The following is a 1562-nucleotide window of genomic DNA, read 5'->3' as shown; positions in this document are numbered from 1 at the left end:
CTTACCCTCCTGATGGAGGGTGTCAATGATGGTCCTCTGGACAGCAGTCAGATCAGCAGTCTTCCCCATACTTGTGATTTAGTTTACTGAACCAAGCTGAGTGTTTTTCAAGGCTCAGGAAACCCTTGCAGGTGTTTCCAGTTAATTAGACGATTCAAGTGATTCGTTGAACACCCTACTAGTATACTTTTTCATGATATTCTAATATTTAGAGATAGGATATTTGAGTTTTCTTAAGCTGTATGCCATAATCAGCAATATTAAAATAATAAAAGGCTTGCAATATTTCAGTTGATTTGTAATGAATCCAGAATGTATGACATTTTTGTTTTTTTAATTGCATTACAGAAAATAAAGAACTTTATCACAATATTCTAATTTTCTGAGACAGTCCTGTATATACACACCAAGAAGTGAGAGGGAACGAGACACAGGTGAGGACACTAAACGAACAGATTGGGAACACCTGGGGGTAGGAAGTAGAAACAACAGAGAACAGGTAATTAACAAAATAAAACAGGAAGTACAAACACAACACAAAACATCTAACGAACAGGCCGAGACCTAATATTCCCTCAATTAAACATCAGGATGTCTCCTTGGTTTCTGGCATGATGGTAAATACTTATAATGGAACTATGTCTATGAATTAAAAAAACATTATTAAACTACCCAAATTAATATCAAATACTATTTAAATACTGGATACACTGAAACCCTTAACATTATGATATCTTGAACTGTCAGGCTTTTAGGCTGGGATACCTCCTTCTCCAGGAGTCTTTAAATTAAAGAAAGCTACTCTCAACATTGAGGCTTTTCTGTTGGGCACTGCTTTTATCAAATCAAGTTTTGGGTTATTTGGCCATATCTTGCATTGCGCTATACTGCACTGTGCATTTCCATTCTTCTGTTTATTGTATTGAATTCCATTAAGCTTGTTTTTTATCCTCCGTCTCATCTGATTTTATATGATTGTTGTTTTCTATCCCGTCTGAATGCCTTTTTATGTCTTATGTAAAGAAGAATTGGTGTTGAAAGGTGATCTTACTCACAATGTTTATTCAACAGACCCAGAGTCTGTGATGAAGTCCATGTATTGAGCAGCTCAATGAACCTGCGGACTGTCAGCTTTATACCTATCATGGTGTTTGAATGTGTCCTGGATCGCGCGAATTCGTGTGTGTGTGTGTGTGTGTGTGTGTGTGTGTGTGTGTGTGTGTGTGTGTGTGTGTGTGTGTGTGTGTGTGTGTGTGCGTGTGTGTGTGCGTGTGTGTGTGTGTGTGTGTGTGTAGTGTTGCTTAAGTACCTTGGACAGCGCCAGGCGGCACAATAGCACTTAAGCAAGCGGAGGAACTTCGCTCCCTCTTTACGAGAACCAGCTTCCCTCCTGCAGCTTAGTTTACGTTAACCTTTCTACTTTACTTGCACCTACTTGTTCGGATAACCTCCTCTTTGACAGCCGGGTATGAAGCAGTAGAGCTGCCCTCGGAGCACCGAGACGCGGACTCCTCTCTCACCCTTTTCTCTCCTGCTGGAGCTGGAGAGATGCCCGGGGCGGG

This window comes from Cottoperca gobio, chromosome 11, assembly GCF_900634415.1.
Source record: "Cottoperca gobio chromosome 11, fCotGob3.1, whole genome shotgun sequence".
In the NCBI taxonomy this organism is placed as follows: Eukaryota; Metazoa; Chordata; class Actinopteri; order Perciformes; family Bovichtidae; genus Cottoperca; species Cottoperca gobio.
The sequence above is the reverse complement of the archived record's forward strand: the minus strand, read 5'-3'. Positions refer to the sequence as shown.